This window comes from Palaemon carinicauda, chromosome 3 (assembly GCF_036898095.1).
Source record: "Palaemon carinicauda isolate YSFRI2023 chromosome 3, ASM3689809v2, whole genome shotgun sequence".
Lineage (NCBI taxonomy): Eukaryota > Metazoa > Arthropoda > Malacostraca > Decapoda > Palaemonidae > Palaemon > Palaemon carinicauda.
In genome coordinates this window covers 139,600,377-139,620,392 of record NC_090727.1, presented here as the reverse complement: position 1 = coordinate 139,620,392, position 20,016 = coordinate 139,600,377, and positions in this window count along the sequence as shown.

Genomic DNA, 20,016 nt, shown 5'->3' with positions numbered 1-20,016 from the left:
GGCACCAGTGTCCGGCACCGCTCGGACGCAGGACCACTCTCCCAAGTTGGCCAAACATACATCAACACGAATAGTGGGTTGTGGGGAGGGCCCATTCCGCAACCTTGCCTCTGCCGCCACGACTACTGCAATCACCGCACCCGCTATGTCCGACTCCTCGGCCAGACCACTAACGTTATTCCTGGCACTCCGCCCTCTGCAACACTTCTTCAGGTGACCGGTTTTACCGCACCCGTAACATGTCGTTCTTCTTGCGGGACATGAAGAATACCCAAGGCTATGACGAGTACCACAATTACCACAAAGACGCGATTGTACTTTTACAGAGGTACTCCTGTCACACTTAGCAAGGGCGGCTGCCACCTCCACCTCGTGTTCCTCCTTGAACCCACCGAGAGCAGCCGCTCTAGGGGAGCTGCTAAGCCATGCCCTATTACGAAGGGCGTCGTCACGGGCGCCCTCGAATGCACTGCACATGACTCTAAGGGAATCGATATCACGGATATTATTGCATGATTGAAACACTAGCCTTTTGAGCACTTTATCACTTAGGCCTACCATGAGCTTGCGCAAAAGCATATATTCGGATAAATCATGATTGCAATTAGGGCATGTGAATGCACATTCAGTAGCCTTTTGCGTACACTTGATAAAATAATCATTAAAGGACTCACTAGGCTCTTGAGCCAAATAAAAAAACTCAAGCCACTGCACCGCTTGGTTAGAAGCTTTCACTACCATTTGCTTAACCGCATTGAATGCCCCTTCAGTAGACAGGGCACTCCACTGGGCGTCAGTATACCTAGAATTGAGGGCACGTTGCAATATCGGAACACAATGCAGCCTTATATGGTGAACTGCCTCGATAGGCTTCAACTTACAAAGTTGCAACCAACACTCCATTGACCGTTTCCAAGACCTGAAGGCTGCAGGGGACACCTCAGCCTCGCACTTTTCTGGAGCTGCAGACGAAGGGATCCTTGGTTGGGGGACATTGGTACCCCGGAGTGACAACGCTGTTATCTCGGCCTGAAGATTCTGGATGGCTTGTTGCTGGGTTTGCAACACTTGGTGAGCCTGCAGCACGGAAGCCGGCGACATCCTGACGCCGGTTCCAGAGGTTCCTGTCCTAGCAATCCTTCCCCTAGGGGATGCAAATGAGGGTCGTCTCGACGGTGGTGCCATGCTGTGCCACGGTTATTACAGTAGGTCCTCTTAAAATCCTACTCACTGCGCCATGTTAGATCTTAACCTAGGCAGGATCAAGAAATGACAGTCAGCGTTGTTTCGTATCTTCATTGCAACTGATGCTGCTGCATCATGCACAGCGGAAGGAAATACAGATAGCCCGTGACGTAAACAATGACGTAACTTATGTGGGCGGAGCTTAGGCGCTGCAAGCAGCCTCATCTTACAACTAGTCTTGACTTTTATAAATGAACCAATAAGATTTATGTGATCTCATTTTGAACAGCTTAGATAGATAGATGATGATAATAGTAATAATTAGGCCTATGTTGGATAACCCCTACTATGAATAGATAAAAGCATTATTAAAGTGAATTATAAGAATACACAGGTGCTAAAATTTCGAAGGTTGTTTGAAACTGAGAGCTAGTAAGGGTTTACAAAGATGGGCATCTCCCTACTTCATAAATAACTTATTCATTGAAAGGGCGAAAGCAAAAACATTAGGTGACATTCGTGTGTATTTTGAAAGGTTGCTTTTGATAAAACACTGTAGCTTCACCTTTACTCTCTTGTGGATTTATAATGTTTAGACCAGCATCTTAGAAATGTTGTTATGGTACAAAAAAAAAAAAAGATGGAAATTGGAAAGTCCCACGATATCACTTCAGGCCCTCTCTCACTGGTGAATAACTGGTAAAGAGCTGTTTTCTTAATGATTAGATGAAAGCATCTCATTCGTAACCTATGTAACCGATTTCTTTCGAAAGATAAAAAACTCAAATATAAATGATGGAAGAGCTATTGTTCAAATTCTCATATACATTTCTGTCATAAGTTACTGTTTTTTTATCTGAGTTACCGCATTTGTTGCCGTCTTGCTGTTATAATTAAATTTAAGCAATACCAGGATGACATTTTGTAATTTGTCACACTTTTTTTAAGACTTTTCATGTATTCATATTCTCATTGGTATACAAAATTATTATTTTCTGTGAGCTTTATATTTTCCTCATAGATTTTGTACAACCATTTGAGCCTGTAGGCCTAGTATTTTATTATCCATTGTCAGATGTTAGAAGGGAATATTAATTTGTCAATACAGCCTATGTTAAGCTGCTATCCTCCGATAAATTCAATTAATCTGTAGGAAAGGTAGATAATGAAGTAAGCCACATCTGCTGCTGCTGACATAAGATGAAATAATGGCAATACACAGCTACTTACGAATCTTAATTTAAGAAGAAAATTAATGCGTTATACTCAACATCTCTTTGGCCCTATTACACGGAAGATTTCACCATTGAACAGCGTTTTCATCTGATATTGTTATTCAGAACGTAAATTTCATTAAACAAACGCGAAATCGATTTCACTAATCACTGTTGTCCGAAACGTACCTTGTTGGGGGATTTTTTTTTCTTTTACATAGAAAACGTAAAAACGGATGACTCTTCCAATCGGTAATATCGGAAGTTATTGTTTACTTTCGGCCAGTCGTCGGTCAAGGAAGTTAGTATTTATTGTTAAGTGTTTACGATGCAGTAAAGAAATGTTGGTGACACAGTGAACTTTGCATATGGAAGTTGTGTTAATGAATAATTCGAGGTCAGACACCCTTGTGGAATCCTACTCATCCAAGTTTTAGCAAGAAGCATATGTACTGTATCCTTGAATAGCAATGGAGCTTCCTGCAGTATTTCCAGAGATAGAAGGAATCAATGCAGGTATGAGAAATTCATAATATTTAGACAGTGTGGAATGAAAATATGCTTTGTAATTTCAATGACATTACTAGATGAAGTTGAAAGGATTTGACGAGAATCTTAGATTATACAACTATCAAAACATGAGGATCAATGGTACTTTTATGTTAGGTTACGCTTAGGCGAGTGTAGGCCTATTTCATACTATTGGCCTAGCCTAGTAGGATGTATATTGGAACTTCTGATTGTTAGATTGGCAACTCCACTGTAGGTAATTAGTTAAGGATACAGATCCTAGGTGTGGAGAATTTATTTTATTGTTTAAATGTGTGAGTGGGTACTTGGTTAGTCCAGGAAAGTCTCCCTACGTCAGTTACACAAAGATCAACAGGTGAGGATAATGAGCACTTACACTCTTGACACAAACATCCTGCTAATAACTTTACTGCCGCAGTTTACTAGCCGTCACTCTTAAATACTAAAGGGGGAAATTCTACTCTGCCCAGAGGCCGGAGAACTCCACACGTGAAAATTAAAGTAATGTGATGGCCTTCTCTACCTTTGTCAAATCTATAATCATCTTGCACTCTCAGGCTCTGTTTCGGTTCCGTCCCAGTGACCCCAGTGAGATGCTGGACAGGAATCTTATGTTAATGTAATTAGAGACAATAAAAAAATGGGAGCAGTGATGTAAAGTAAAGTTTAAAAGTTTAAAGATATGGATCTTTACTTTCGAAGCAGATATTCAATTATAAGTCGCTCGCTAACACACCCTTTTTCAAGTTACTCCTTTGGAAATATTGGGTATTCTTTCCCGTGATCAAGTATTCATAATAGGCACATTGAAATAAATGAGGGAATAAAAGTACGAAGGAAGTTTAATTAACCTAATCTTGATTTATTTCTCAAATTTACATTGAAATAAACGGACATCTTCATAGCACAAAAATGTAATTAAAAAAGGAATGCAAATTAAATAAAAATATGATTGATTAGACTCGTGGTATTCTGCAATAATTAATAATCAGAATTGGGCTGGACACGTGGCCCATGTGACCCAGAGACTGTGCTAGTCTCAAAAGCAAAAAATAGTATCGAAAAAATATATATTTCCGATCCCACCACACACACAGTCCAAAATATGTAATAGCCAGATAGCCTAAGCAAGTTAAAATTAGTAAGCTAAAAAATGGGGGAAAACTAAGTGGCCACATTTCTATTACCTGCACTCCCTGGAATACTGTCCTTTGCCCTTCAATGGCTGTTGACTGTTTCTTGCAGTTTGCACTCTTGACTGACTCACCCCTAAAATTCTCACTTTGGAAGATATAGTTTAACAGGCTCTTCTTCTTCTCTATCTTTCTGACCGGCAGGACTCCTGGGTGAGGCGAGTCGAGGTTTTGGAAGGGGGTGGCGGGTGTCAACCAGAGGTGTAGATCACTCACTGGCCAGTTGGCCAAGTAGGTCAGACAGCCACGATTGCTTCCGTACGAATGCAGTTAGGTTAAGGTTGAGAGGGATCACCTCGCTTCACCTTTCCAGACAGGTGAGGGTCATGATGTGCACGGTAACTCAGTAGATATGCCATATCGGGACTTTAGGACAGAACAATATATTGTTGCAAGGTGTGCATAGGAGGCAGGATTTTGTACTAAATACTTTAGAGAAATCTTGCTGCTCTAAGGGAGTTTATATATACAACAATTCTGCCTATTCTGGCTTGCTAAAAATGAATTGGTTAATGATTGATTAGCAATGGGCTGGTGCGATGGGCATACATCTTAAAATTAACAAACCTTAATTGGTATTGAGAAATAAAAGATGCATTCAATTCAGCAGTATTAGAATGAATTCAAAATCAGTTTAATATTTATCTTGAACCATGTAGTGTGAGAAAAGAACCAACATACGCCGGGGTAAGGCCCCTTGCTGTGCGTATCTATGCTGTGACGTCACGAGCATGGCGTGCGCTAGTGTCAACAGATTTAGTAGATTTAAAATAGTCCTCCCAATGTTTCGGTAAAGAAAACTCAATATTGGAGAGAGCTAAAAATACGAATGAAAGAAGAAGAGTGAAGAAAAATTCTTCACACTAGGTTAGGTTAGGTTAGGTAGTGTTCTTGTAACTGTTAACCTTTTAAAATGGATATTTCATATGAAAGTAGATACATTTATCTGAAAAATTTAAAAGGGATTTGGATAATGATAAAATATGATATTTATAACATTTCGGTATTATTATAGTTTCAACCAAATTCAGATATCAATTTTTTTACCTACTGTATATGTTTTTTACATGACTCGTAAGAAAAGTTACTTGAATCTTCCCCAATATATTTATTTAGATGACTTGTAAGAAAAAGTTACTTGAATCTTCCTCAATATATTTTTTTAGATGACTCGTAAGGAAAAGTTACTTGAATCTTCCCCAAATTAATGGTTACGGAAATATTTGCCGATGAAATTGTTCCTGATTGTTATCGACAGGATGTACTTATGCTGCCATGTTAGTCTCTCCAGAGGTAGTTTCTTTTTTGTCAATGCATTGTGGGTAAAAATATCCGATCATCCTTTATTTTTGGTTATGAATTATGGGTGGAGTAAATATGGTGGAACCTGATTGGTTGCTTTGTTTGAAGATTATCCAATTAACTGCGATTTTGGAATTCATACATCCTTCTGACAACAGTGCATGTCAGTTGACTGCCATGAATTCTATTGTTCAGACGTGCCATAATTGTTGCCTCTCATATTTGAGGTTATTGGACAGTTTCATAGCCATCACATTGGAACTCCAGAACTAGTGAATAGGTTTCAGCGTGAACATTCAATGATACCAGAAAGTGTTAAGTTTCCCAAGGTAAGTGCCGTGGCGATTTTATTACCCCGGAATACTAACCCACAGGGCTGAAGTGTGTAGCGAAACATTTTCTGCTTGCCAGAACATAGCAGCAATGAAATAATGTTTAATCATGAGTGAAGCAAGCATACACCAAATCGAAAACCAGTAAACCATTAGCTCAAGGTCTTTGTAGTACTGTGTGTTGCAGACTGCTACGAATGACACGCCTCCATATAAAATGTGATAGAATATCACGTTTTCTATGTGTCTCGTAGTCTGGCAAGCAAAACTCCAGTGTTTTGACTGTTTCATTATTACTCGATTTTGATTTTGGTAACTTTTTTTTTTTCTTTTTACGATGATTAGCGTGTTTAGGTTAGTCAGCTTCTCTTATTTTATCTGTTTTCTCTATTATGCCACCCAAAAACCCCAACTCCCCGCTGTGGAACCGGATTGTTGCAGTTATTTAGTGGACCGTGTATCCCTAAATCAAATTATTTGTGGTAGAAATTTAGGTCAAATTCGTTGAAAACACGCCAATTAAGCGTGAAAAAATATTTGTTCCGTAACCGAAATACAAACCACGCTATTTACAAAGGGGGGTTACCTTTTAGCGTAGCTGAAACGGCGAGCCATTAGAATTTAACGAGGGTGTATTACCCCCGCGCTAGTTAGCGGGGGGTAGGGGAGTGGTAGCTAGCTACCCCTCCTCCCCCTCACACTCAGGTGAATACTCACTTTCACTTTTGGCTCGGACTGTGACAGACGTCTCTGTCTTGGTCCTCTCTTGGCAGCCTTTGTTTGTTTTGTCTTTACTTAATCGCTTACTTTTCATTTACTCAATATATATGTAAACATGTTTTCATATTTGTATATATATTTGAGTATAGAAATAAGTAAGTTTCCTTTTCAGATTTGTGTGTGTAGTGTACGATATCTACGTGGAGGCCTCGGCAGTTAGGCCACCACGGCGTAATTTTATGGGTGGCGATCGAGTTTGACTTATGTCTTTCTCTCTCTCTCTCTTGAGGTCGTTCACCCTTTTACTACGTGTTACTACGCCCTTGTAGCTTCCTTTCCGTGTGGGGGGGTTGCTACGCCGTCCGTTTGTCTCAATTAGTTATGAATCTAATTGTAGTTGTTTTTTGTTTTTCAGCTTGTAGAACGATTCCTTTCGGGGTTTTCGTTCTTTCTTTAGTGTTCATTCATTTTTAAATTACACAATTATAATTGTTATAATTCTGTTTTGGTTACAGCTCTCCTTCCGGGAGTGTAAGTGGTTGTGAGGGCACGTGCCTGTTGTGTAATTCTTGTTCCTTTCCCTCGGGATTCCTCTTCGGAGCCTTCCCGGGGGAATGAATGTGTACTAATATTTGTTTTATTTTTTTACAGTTACCGATCTAGTTCGTTTCTGTAATATGGCAACGGTGTGAGCTGTCTGGTTGAGTCCTGGGGATTCGGCTGTTGCTGCCTCCCCCCTTGTATTTTCGTCAGGGGCGTGTCTCCTTCTACTGGAAGTACTCCCGTGACGACGGACAGCTCTCCAGTTCATTTTAGAACTCTCAGGAGGCTTGCCTCCTTGGGCGGGTAACTTTCCTTCCGAGGGAAGTTTTTCCTGTCCATGCTTGAGTTTTTCCCCTTTTGGGGGGTTCTTCTCTTGCCTTTTTTTTTCGTGCGACTATGCTCTTGGTGCTGAGCGGTCGCACCTGCAGTTTCGCTCAAGGGGCTGGGCAACTGCAGGAGCTCCTCTTCGGAGGATTGCTCCTTTTAGGTCACTGGCTAACCAGTCTCTTCCACGAAGTGTTTCTCTTTCGTTCGCGAGAGAGTACACTCATAGAGACTCCTCTTCGGAGGTTTCTTCTGTTGCTGTTGGCCTCCTTCGCCGTAAGGCCCACCGTCCGCCTTGTCGTAAGGGCCTCTCATCTCCCTATAAGGGTGCTTGAGGCGCCTTTTTGGATCTCCGTTTGCAGCCTACAACTCCTTTTTCTCGATCTTCCGCCTTGGTGCAGATGGACAGCAGTCTGATCTCGTCTTCCGACGGGCAACGGTCTTCCCGACGGACAACGGTCTTCCCGACGGCCAGCAGTCTTCCGACGGACATCACTCCCCCGGCGGACAACGATCCCTTCGGGGCAAAGGGTTGCCCCCACGGGGGTTCTTCCCTTGCGTGTCAGGGTTTCCCTGCGCACCCTTCTGCTGTGTTCTCTCCTGCTCCTGCTCAGTGTTAGCACACAGGCGCTCTTCTGCTCATCAGCGCTCTCCTGTTCGTCAGCGCTTTCAAGATAATCATCCCTGCGGTTCCTGTTGGTTCCTGTTACGCGCCCTGTGCGCCTACGTTCGCCCTCGCTATCTAGAACTTCGGTTCAGGTCGGGGTCAAGGACTCTTCTTCTTTGCGCAGGCTTCCACGCGTAGCCTTCTGCTCGTCAGCGATCATCAGCTCGCCAGCGATCATCAGCTTGCCAGCGATCATCAGCTCGCCAGCGATCATCAGCTCGCCAGCGATCATCAGCTCGTCAGCGATCATCAGCTCGCCAGCGATCATCAGCTCGCCAGCGATCACCTGTCTCTCGGCGATCTCCGGATCGCCCGCGTGTGTTACAGCCGGCACGCCAACGTTCTCCAACACTTCTGAAGGAACATGGTTCGCCAGCTACTAGCTCACCTGCGCATGCTGATCGCCATCGCGCGACCCTCATCTGCGGATGCTGATCGCCATCGCGCGACCCTCAACTGCGGATGCTGATCGCCATCGCGCGACCCTCAACTGCGGATGCTGATCGCCATCGCGCGACCCTCAACTGCGGATGCTGATCGCCATCGCGCGACCCTCAACTGCGGATGCTGATCGCCATCGCGCGACCCTCAACTGCGGATGCTGATCGCCATCGCTCGACCCTCAACTGCGGATGCTGATCGCCATCGCGCGACCCTCAACTGCGGAAGCTGATCGCCATCGCGCGACCCTCAACTGCGGATGCTGCTCGCCATCGCGCGACCCTCAACTGCGGATGCTGTTCGCCATCGCGCGATCGCTCACCTGCAGATGCTGCTCGCCATCGCGCGACCGCCGACCTGCGCATGCTGATCGCCATTGCGCGACCCTGGCATGCTAATCGCCATCGCGCGACCCTGGCATGCTAATCACCATCGCGCGACCCTGCGCATACTGATCACCATCGCGCGACCTGGCGCATGCTGATCACCATCGCGCGATCGCCTTCCTGCACATGCTGCTCGCAATCGCTCACCTTCGCATACTGCTCGCCAACGCACGATCGCTCACCTGCGCATGCTGCTCGATCATCGCGTCGGCATAACACAACGCGCCATCGCCAACCTGCGCGTTAGCGCTCACCAGCTCACCACCGATCGCTTGTTGATCCATATCGCCAGCGGTCTTCCTCGCCCACGCGGCAGTGCGTTTCCTCGCCATCGCGCTAACGCTTGCGTTCGCCGCCTCGGACTCGCTCTCATCCACCTGCCCACCCTCATGATCGCTTGCCTGCGCGCCCGCGCGACCGCTCGCCTGTGCGCCCGCGCGATCACTCACCTGCGTGCCCACACGTCCACGTGCCTGCACGTCTACGCTCATGCGCGTCCGCGCCCATGCTCTCCAATGTTCGCCCACGCGCGAACCAACGGTTTTTCCATCGCGCGGACGGATGGTGTTCCGTCGCGCGAACCTACAGTGTTTCTTCGCACAAACGTCGGCTTATTTCTTGCAGTATCAATTGCTCGTCTATGGGTTATCGCTCGCCGACCACCAGCTCTCGCCCTTCCTACCACGCTCGCCCTCCTTCTGCGCTCCTTCGCTCACCTTTGTTCGCATTACCGCGCATGGGCGCTTCCACGTTCGCCCACGCGAAAATCTTTGAATTTCCGTCGCGCGAGCTCCAGGGCGATTGCGACCACGATTCCCAATGGGGTTTTCGCAGCCTGGCCAGCCTGGCGAGTTCTTCTGGAGCGTATTTCCAGAACATGGCCTCACCCCGTAAACGCAGAGCATGGCACTTGCAAGAATAGGAGAAACTTAAGGGAGATCTGAGCAACACTCCTCTTTCCTGAACCTGGGTTAGCCCTTCCCCGTCATTCCCTGGAAGGATTTTTGGCGGGGGGCCTTTCCGTTCGAGATTTCTCCATCGGACAAGGGGTGACTGCTTACCTTTTCCTCTGGGAGCTTACCAGGTTCTTTCCCTCCTCGGTTACGGCCCGAGGTTTGGTTCAAGGACGATCAGGGGTACTTTCCTCCTCTAGAGCTCAGGCACCTTGGCCTTTCGTCGTTAAGTACCTAACTTGCGGACAAGCTCGATGTTGTACCATCTGGACGCGCTGACTGAGGGCTTCCTTCGGGTGTCTCATCTGTGGAGGTCGACGACCTCAGACACCCTTCCATCCTTGAGAAGAGTTTGTTTGTGCCCAAGGACAGAGACTTAGACAGCTGCTGTGCGGAGGAAATCGACTTCCGGTTTCACTCCTCCAAGGCGCTTTCTTCCAGACTCTGCAGGGCTCCAGCGCCCTTTTCTTTCAACCACGTCGGCCTAAGTTATCGGCTACGACAACTGGGACAAGGTGTCCAATTGCAGTTTCCTCCTGTCAGGAACAGATGTCACGGGAGACTCCCCCGGGGGGGGGCATAGTCCTAAAAGGAGTTCACGAACTCTAGGATTGCAGGTTTTTCGCTGATAGGATGCTCAAGGTTACTCATCCGAATGACAGCTTCCCGATGCCCATTCCCGCACAATCTCTGTGATCAGCCAAGGATATCGCGCCTGCCGTCTCTGTCAGCGAATTCAGTGTCTCTGAACCTCTATGCCATAGCGTCAGCAGAGTTGCCCGGTTGGGCAGAATGATCCATACCTTAGGCGAAGGTCTTCCTTAGGATCATCGACGGCTTCATCCCCGGCCCCCTCAGTCGATCCTTTCTTGTAAGGAAGGATCTGAGAGGGGATGTCCGTAGTCGACCTCTCAGCCCTGATCAAGTTTGTCGAACAAACTTCGGCCAGCGTAGACCAGCAGAATCGATCAGACTGGTAACGAGGCGACAGGACTCCTTAAACCCTGGATCGGAACGATGGGTACTTTCAGTTTCCATTCCATCCATCTTCCAGGGTGCTCGTCGAATTCAGCCTAGACTGCAAGTATTCCTGCTTATGATGCAGTGTGGCTATCCCGCCGTGGCATAGCAGGTTTGTTTCCCCAGAGAACTCTCCCTGCCTTCTTCTTGGCCGCTCAGGTGCAGGCTTCCGCCTCCTCTGCTGTTTGGAGGGCTGGTCAACTCCGGTAGGCTCGGGTTCGACCTTCTTCAGCGCCGGGACAAGCTTCCGGATGCTTACCATGAGTGTGGGCTCATGGTATTTTGCTTGGAGCCTTCTCTTCCTCTGCCTCAACATCTGGAGTATCTGGCCATGATATTGAGTCAACGGCCTTACCACGTTGGAAACCCGGCTTCTCGTCCGTCCAGCGGGGTTAAGCAACGTCGGTACTTGGATGGGTGACCACCTGGGGACGCCAGATTCTGTTACCACATCCTCCGAGCCTTCCTTTCGGTTGACTGTGGCAAGACTGAGGAGAGTCGCAGTACCTGTTCTCAGTCAAGCAGAGCTTTCAGCCCTACCTTGGAACGTTTACTAGTTCTCCTTTCCTTATTGACCCGTCTATAGTCCGAACGGTCGCCTCAGGATAAGTTCCATGTGGGGCGATCCAAGTTCCGGTGGCTTCAGGCAATGTTTAACCGGACTCCCTGGCCCTATGGGACCAGCGGAACTATTAGACCTGCAATGGGTGTTGACCTATGGAGCCTCTTGATGGTAGTGGATATTCTCGTCCTTTCCCCACATTCTTGATGCGGTTCTCGGACTCGTCTAAGGAAAGGGGGGGGGGGCATGTTCCGGTCCAGGCCTATGGTCAAGACCTGAAGGATACCGCTCCATCATTCAGGCAGGCTTAGGGGCCTTAGTCTGGCTCCTCTACAGATCCTACAGCTCCTGCCGAGTCGCCCCGTTGCGCGTCGACTTCATGATTCTGGCGTATTCTAACCAGCAGGGGACGCATTTTCACACCTTCACATCTTGCAGTAGAGATACCGGGATGATTGAGATTCTCTCAATACCACCATCGGCTCTCTCATTCCAGGCAGGGGAATGTTCTCTCAGACTCGCAGAGCCTCGTAGAGAGAGTGTACCTGGGGGTCTTTGACCTTGGGTAACCAGCAAACGCTGGTCTGGGGGACCTGATCGCGACAGCTTGGAACCTCAAGCTTCCGCTATTCTTCCCCCCAGTCTCAGACCCCGAGACTCTGGCAAGATGCCTTCCGGTGATGGTGGGACAACTTCGACGCCTGCGTCTTCCCTCCTTTTTGTCTGTGGACAATGGTCTCAACAAGACCAGGTTGTCTGTCAACCTTTCAATGGGAGAGCTCCACTGGGACTATGCGCAGAACGGTTTCTGGACCCTCTGCTTCCCCTGACGGAACTCCCGGGAGAGCTTCTCCCACAGCGCAGACTACTCAAGCAACCACACTGCGACATCTCTCCCGAACCGGGGCGTCGCTTCGGCTTCATGCCTGGAGACACTACGCTTCCTCCTCAAGAAGAGACAACCCGCTACAGTCGCGGTACGGAGGACGCGTCATCTGCGATAGTCATCCACAGGGGTCTCCCAGGCAAAGTGAAGAGTCTAAGGTGGTTGGTGCCGTGGGAGATATACCTCTTCCCTTGAGGCCTCTTCTCCAGCAATAACGGTCTTATTGCCTTTCGGCGGGAGGAAACTCCTTTCCGCTCTAGGCAATGAAGCCTGCCGCTCAGCCTTTCCCTGACCTTCAGGCTTAAAGGAATAACTTTTTCCTACCCGCTGGATCTATCCTCGCTCATGCGAAGCTACGATCGTCCCTGCCCTAGTCGGAGGAAGACCTCCAACTTGGAGCATGGCTCGGACTTTTAGTCCTTTAAGAGATCTTCTCAAGACCCTTTACGACAGGCCTCGGATTGTATTCCGCCTTGGGTCTTCTGCTCACTCTGGCCACGGCCAATGTGTAAGCAATCTTCTTGGTCTCTTACTACTCCCCCCTTTCTAAGGAAGAGGGGAAGGCAACATTCAGGCTCGCTCCTGAGTTGTTGGCTAGACTCAGAATCTGGGGGTCCCGGCCCTTCGGTCCGATTCATTCAAGATTTCGAGTCTCCATTCTGTATCTGATGTCCCAAGACCTTCTCTTTCTTGCCAGTAAGGGAATCGAGAGGTTAGCGCTGGGAACAGCTGCAGTTTGTCCTCAGTTGCAGCCGATTTGGGAGCACAAGGAGGACATGGGGGGAGAGTCACCAGTATACCTCTTCAGCCCGGACTCAAGGACATTCATCTCGACCTGTCTCCAGACCCTCCCCCGTCACGTCGCCCTACAGCACGATGTTGGATACATCGCAACGTCCCTCGCCTTCGAGTAATACTACTCTGTGACGCAGGTGCTACAAGCTGGAGTCTGGAAGCATCTAATGACCTTCGCAGCCCGCTTCCTGCAGGGCGTGACCCACAGGAGTCTCGATACGTTTTCTATCGCTCTGTGGTGGCTACACAACAGCTGGTCTAACCTCAGGCTCCTTTTTGGACAGGTAGCAGAAGGTTGAGGGCATTGTTATCAGGTTTTAGTCTGCATGAACGAAAGAAGTATGTCTGGCCCTTCTTTCTTCATCATCCCCTCTACGGGGAAGCAGCATCCTGGTCTCTGCATAGCTGACCTCGAACCTCTGCAGGTAAACCATGCTTCCTTGTGTTCCGAGTATTGAGTCAATACTGTCGCGTCCCCCATACCCTGACGAGGTGGTATTGGGAACGTCCTAACCCAGAGTTCCTTCTGGAACTCCAGGTCAACTGCCTAGGACGGGTCACACTTCTTCCTTCACACACAAGCTTACGTAGGCCACATGGTTCCTTGCGGAGCAAGGAACTTGTGAGGTGCAGGGACTCCTTTTCTCGAGTGCGACTCTCTCGGATTCTGAGTCCCCGGGTAAAGCCAAAGCCAGTATGGCTGGGGACTTTCCACCCTTCTTAAGGGGTAAGTCACCCTTTGTAAATAGCGTGGTTTGTATTTCGGTTACGGAACAAATGACAAATTCGAAGATAATTTGTATTTTTCCTAACCATACAAACCTTAGCTATTTACACTTATTTGCCCGCCAGCCCTGTCCCCCAAGACAAGTCCTACCTCTAAGTGAAAGTGAGTATTCACCTGTGTGTGAGGGGGAGGAGGGGTAGCTAGCTACCACTCCCCTACCCCCCCGCTAACTAGCGCGGGGGTAATACACCCTCGTTAAATTCTAATGGCTCGCCATTTCAGCTACGCTAAAAGGTAACCCCCCTTTGTAAATAGCTAAGGTTTGTATGGTTAGGAAAAATACAAATTATCTTCGAATTTGTCATATTTTTATGTTGGATATCCGAGTTTGGCTGAAACTGCTATTTTACCAACATATCATTTTTGTAATTTACCTCATAATTATCATGTATATACATCAACATGAAACAGTAATTGTACCTGTGTTTAATACATATAATTATACTTTACAATTTATGGTGGATTTGAGGAGTAAAATATGACATGCTATACAGTAGTTAGTGGCTAAAGAGCATAGCATTCTGGAATGATATTTTACTTTGTCCTAAAATACTCAATATGTACGGCTGTAATGTGCATATAGCATCTTGTGAAGGTATCTTACCAGCAGAACTGGTGCTTACAGCGTTGCATGCTAACCTAACCTAGGGAATGTCAAGACATATAATTGTCAAGTGAAACAATTTCACCAGTGGTAGTTGGCTTTCCTTCTTGATAGATTAATCAACACTATTTTAAGTTTCGGCCTTGACTATGTTTACGTTATGTTAGAAACGTATCAGACTTTCATGTTGATTATAAATAGTAAAGGTTAAGGTTTTATTGTAAAAATATACCTGGTAGCCTATCAACGTAGCCTATTCAGTACATCATACTATTATACTTTTTTTTAACATAATATAGCATTGTACTGTATATAATTACTTTCTATTACTTGGCTAAATTTCAGTGATAGCAGTTTAGTTAATGAATAATTCCCTTCTGAAAAAATAATGGTTAAACTTCGTTAAAATCCCACCCGGCGCTTTTGTTGTAATTTGTACTTTTCTCGGATAAAACACTAAAAACAGCAATTCTTGTAAATTACATTATTGACACAAAGGCATTATGAAAGATAAAAACAAAATTAACTTACGACAAGTAGTGAAATTTTTTAAGTTCTGTTGTTCACACTGCCAGGGATAGTAGCTCGTGTTACTTCATGTTTGTTCCTATTCTTTTTAACTCCACCTCTCTGGGTATTATTATAGAAAAACATGGAAAACTCTGTACTAATAAAGGAATATGATTTATATAGAAAAACTCCTATTTTCTTTGGAAATTACCTTTATTTCCATCACAAATAAATATTTAATAAGATATACCCGAATACATCCTACGGTAATGGGGGCCATCCAGTGGGAACCGAGCAGTTTTAGGTGGGGAAAATTTACTGGTGAATAATTTACCTTCTTGTGAAGGCCTCTGACCAGCAGAACTGATGCTTACAATGTTGCATGCTAACCTAACCTAGGGAATGTCAAGTGAAACAATGTTACCAGAGGTAGTTGGCATTCCCTCTTGATAGATTAATTAGTATTATTTTAAGTTTCGGACATGAGTATGTTTACCTTATGTTAGAAACGTATTGGACTTTCATGTTTTTTATAAATAGTGAAGGTTAAGGATTTATTTAAACTAACCTTTTCTTCTCTACACCTTATTCTATGGGATGTATAATATATCCACAAAAATTACGCAAAATATTGGCTTCCTATTTCCCTGAAATATTTATTTCACTCTGCTCATGTTCGTAAAGTGTCCTAAGTGCGATTCTAAGATATCTTCTAGGGTTTTCATTGTAACTCTAATGTGAAGATTGCTAGGAACAAAAATAGATGTAGGTGACAAACTTAAGGTAAGGAATTATTTGTGATTTACCTTTAGAGTTTGTGACCTGGGTAGGAGGGTCCGGTGGTCTTCTCTCTCCCCCCCTAGGTCTATGACATGGGAAGGCGACTGCTGGGGCTTGCTCCCTTCTAGGTTTGTGACCTGGGCATGTTTCTGACCTGTAAAGGGGTGTCTGTCCCTATATTAATGGCAATGTGATCTGTCAGATTTTATTTTATTTTTTTAGCCACTCCAAGGGAATGTGTTGTCACCTGTCACCTCTATTGTTCATCCACCTCATGGATTTTGTAATGCATAGAACAGTCAGATATGGTGGAGAAGGATTAGACTGGATTGGTGATAGGAATTTAGCAGACCTAGCATATGCTGATGTTAGTAGAACACAACAGGATTTGCATTGCTTGCTTATTAGAATGCATGAAATATCACACGAGGTTGAGTTGAAAATTAATGGAAGAAAGACAGAGAGGATGAGAACGGAGTATGCAATGGAAGTTGAAGGATTAATGTGATAGAATCATTTAAGTATTTAGGGAGTATGATCTAGAATACAGGGTCTTTATAATTAGAGTATAGTGAAAGATTGAAAAAAGCATATCAGACAATGGCTAGGTTAAGTAAAATTTGGAAATCAGATCCTGAAATTACATATAAAAATCAGATTATATATCAGTTTAGTGAGATTGGTGTTACTCTATGGACATGAATCATGGTATGACAATGAAACAATCTCCAATAGATTTAGAAGACTTGAGAACAAAGCCCTCAGAAAGATATTGGGAGTTAAATGGCAGGACGGGATTAGAAATGAAACTATAAGAGATTACTCGAATGTCATATGTGGATGAGATCATGATGAAGGTTAGATGGAGATGGTTTGGGCATGCTCTTCGTACTCCCCAAAAGAGATTAGTTCAACAAACGTTCAGCTGGGCTCCACAAGGGAGTAGAAGAGTTAGAAAACCCAGGCCTACATGGCTGAGGACTATGAAGTGCAAAGTAGATGATAAATGGAGAAGTATTGAATTGAAAGCTCAAGAAAGAGATGACTGGCAAAATCTAACTGAGGCCCTTTGCGTCAATATACGTAGGAGGTAATGATGATGATGAAAGGGGCGTCTGGGCTCTTGTCCCCGGCCGCGGCTAGGTCTGTGACCTGGGCAGGTTTGTGACTTGGGAAGGGGGGTCCTTCTCTGGTTAGGTCTGTGACCTGGGAACTACTAGGTTAGGTTATGTGGGTTTGTTAGGTTAGGTGAGTTTGTTAGGTTAGGTGTGTTTGTTAGGTTCTGTGGCCTTTTATGAATCTCGAAAGTGTTAAATAATCACGTTTGTTTTATGTTTTTTACCACCCAAATCCCAGTTTCCCAGTTGTGTCCGTCGGGAAGGGGCCGGAAGATAATGGGAGAGTGGTTTACAGTGTATGTGGTGGAAATAAAGGTCAAATTTGGTGAAAGCACAAAATGTAATGTAGAAGAAATTGTTTTTCTATTGGAAATATAATTCCGTGTTGTTCTATAATTTTACCCCTCACTGTGCAGTGTGCTAATATTTGCCTGAATGCAAAGTAGCTCCAGCCACTGATTTTGCTTCTTTAGTGGAAACACCATAGCTTTTTGTAATGTGTTACTATTGGCTATTAGATTTTGGTACGCACAGTGTATAGATGAGTTTGAGCACGTAAGTCATGTAATGTCTTTTTTTCGTGATTTTATGAATTTTACTTTGAATTGCGCATTCAGAATATTGATATAATTTAAACACTCATTTTGATTGGGCTCTGATCAAATTAGTTTAAAAATGCAGTTCTGCAGTTGATTTTTTAATTGAGATATTAGACAACGTTTAACTAATAACATAAAAAGTTTGATCTTCCATCAGAAATAAAGGGTTCCAAGCATTGCATAATTGCATTTTACGTAGGTTACAGATGATTGATCGATATTACTGGCAGTGTCACATAAAGCTACAAAGAAGCTAAAGAGCGTGTCCTGTGCATTTTTTGTATGAGCGATTAGAAGGCTAGTTTTGTGGACAAGTGCTTTATTGAATCTAAACCATTGTCATTGTTTTTACACCTAATATTGAAAACTCTAACTATTAAGGTAAGTCATTGCAGACTTAATCTCAGCCTAAGCTAATTTTTGTAGAACAAGTCTCAGCCTAAGGTAAGGATGCTGCTGTCGGGGTATGTGTAGGTTGTTGGGTTACCAAATTTTTGTCCAGCAAAATACTTTCCCACTCGACAAACTTGAGTAACGCAATACTGTATGTATCGATTGCCAGAACAGAGGAGCAGTGATAGAATGTTTAATTTATAAAATATACAGTAATTGCAAGCAAAGCGAGCCATGGCAAAGCAAAGACCAGTAAGTGAATAATTAGTGGTAGTTCAATAACCAACGTACTTGTAGATACAATTTTTGGGCTCAGGCCATGTCGTCCGGATGGAAGGTTCCTTCAGTAGCTTCCTTAGGGTATATTTGACTACAGTAGATATTCCCAGAGAAATAAACTAAAGGTTTCACAGAATTCTAACTTCTGGCACGAGTACCCATAAGGTTTCCCTTTAGGATATCGTATAATAACAGGGGACGTATGCTTGACACGCCACATAGCTATCTGCACCCCACATAGCGTTTACGCTTCTAGGGGGAAGTGTGGCAAGTTATGGGGGAGCCGTTACTAAGTTCTCCTTCGTTACTGTTACGGTACTCGGTGACGTCATAACCGCCGCCATCTTGGTTGACATCACCGTTGCGCGCCTTCCTCATTCCTTCACTCGTAGTGTCTTTGACCAGGTGTCTTTTTCCCAGTTATTCGCTATTAGTTTCGTCATGTCACAATCTTCAGCCTGGCCTTCTTCTGGAAAGTTGAGTACCGTATTCTTGTATTGTATAAATCAGCTCTGGCCGTAAAGTAACGCCAATTTATCTTAAAATACAATGTTTTATGGCGGAGCTGCTGCTTTAACCGGAGGCGTCATGACGCTGACGCTGTTGTTCGCATCGCATGCTTTATTTAGTTAGCCAGAACAACCTTCCCGGTTTTATAATGTTAGTACAGTATTAGTTATTTAGTCTTCATTGCTGAATTAGTTATATTATGCCGATAGTATTCGTTTTCGGCGAGTGTAGGTAGCCAAATTCTCTCGCTAGCTTGCAAGCCTAGCCCCCAGACTCGATAGCCTAGGTGTTTTAGTTTACTTTCATGCATGATATAATAAGTGTTCCTAGTGTTAAATTATGAAATAAAGATGTTAGGCATTTATACATATAAGATTCAGTGATTGCACATGTTTTTCCTCCTTCTAGGAAGTGTACAAGGGTTTCGATGATCTTTGTAGTCGACTCCCTCGCCCTTAACCTAACACCTGGGACTTTTGTATACTTTATCACCTCCCCTGTTACCTTCATAGCAAGGTAATCTCTCCTCCCTCTGAGGTAGCTTAGGCTACATCCTAGCCCTCCTTACCTTGAATCTTATCAAGTGAGGTTAGGCTAGGATTTTCTTCCTCCTCCCATAGCCATAGTTCATGAGCTTTGAGTTTGGAACAGAACCTCAGAGTACCAGTCATTTGTCCCCAGCTACCCCATTAGGCGAATGAACTCTCCTTTTGGTTCCGCTGGTCGGCAAAAAGGGTGGGGTGGGCTCTGCCCTTCCCCCTAGACCACACCTGGTAGGGTTACGACCCTTCCTCCCTGTGGCCTAACGACTTGTCCTACACCTGCCTTCCCCGGACTATGGGATATGTTCCCCTAGCCTAGGTTAGGCAGGCCCTGGGATTCTGTCTCTTTATAGTTTAGGACGGCACATCCGTGCCACTCTTTCTCTGTACTAACCTACCCTTGGCTGGAGAACAAATTCTTCCTTCACCTGGGTTAGTGCTGGTACTGAAACAGAATCCCCCACCTGGAGTGCCGGTGAGGGCTCACGTCTTCCCCTACACTCGTTCTCAGGACCCTCTCCCCTCCCCCTCTGTTCTTTGGTGATGGCCTAGCCATCACACCCCTGTCCACCGTCCTACAACTCGACCGAGTGCCGGCGGGTTGTGGGGTCGGGCCGGTCCTTTCGTTGGTTAGTCTGAACTGCTAGGCTTCCTGCATTTAGTTGAACTAAGGGATAGCACACGACAGGTCGGTCTGCCGGCGGAAGACCTCACTATCTTAGAGTGTTCTTCGGTCCTCCCTTGTTGCGGCTGGATGGAAGCTTGCCATTCTCTCCCTTCCATTTTAACCCTCCTTCTGTAGGAAGACGAGGTTAGGGTAGTGAGCTACCGCCCTTCCCT